Raw genomic sequence first — 690 nt, 5'->3', positions numbered from 1 at the left:
TCCAGACGTTTCGTTCTCAGCTGCGGAGAACATCCTCAGTGGCGTTTATCTGACATTTATTCTATGTGACTCTTATGTTAAGTAAGTGGGGCCACCTCTGGTTTAAAGTCTCTCAAGCATGATGGTGCGTTTCTTTTTTTAACAAGCCTTTGTTTTAAACGTGCTTTTTTTTTTTAAAGTGCTTGGCACCAGGTTGAGCAGGAAAGAAAGTTATTTTAAATGTCTACCGAGAATGTGTTTTTAAAACAGGAAAAAACACAGAGCTGCGTTGATAAGGGTTTTCTGTAAAGGTTAGCTCAGCTTAAATGGTTTTGCCATCATTTCAGATGGAACATAATGTCCTCAGCCAGTTCTTAATGGAGAAGTACAAGATGGGCAGGTGGAACTCTGGTGTTCGGCTTTGAAACGCCTTTTAGCTTATCGGCTCCTAGTAGGAAATGATGCGGAGAGGAGAAACTTTGTGAAGAGGAAGGCTGCCAATGCAGCTTAAAGAACAGAAGGTTTTCCCAGTTTTAGTATATGTGCTGGCAGGGGAGACACCCTGATCACGAAGAAGGTTTACCCAGAGTGAGGCTCATCCATTGCACTCCGGGTGTGCTGACCTCTGCGATTTCCCCAAATATGGGAAACCCAACTCGACAGAAGGCTTTGTTGTTTCCAGGGGTGGAATTCTAGCAGGAGCTGCTTTGC

At 43.9% G+C, this 690-nt stretch overlaps 1 pseudogene; it reads left to right on the top strand.

Annotated features, from left to right (window-relative positions):
* The first annotated feature begins 517 nt into the window (after nucleotides 1–517).
* LOC132585523 (U1 spliceosomal RNA) lies at nucleotides 518–690 on the top strand (annotated as a pseudogene).

Source organism: Heteronotia binoei, chromosome 16 (genome assembly GCF_032191835.1).
Source record: "Heteronotia binoei isolate CCM8104 ecotype False Entrance Well chromosome 16, APGP_CSIRO_Hbin_v1, whole genome shotgun sequence".
NCBI lineage: Eukaryota > Metazoa > Chordata > Lepidosauria > Squamata > Gekkonidae > Heteronotia > Heteronotia binoei.
This window is presented reverse-complemented; position numbering and strand designations above follow the sequence as displayed.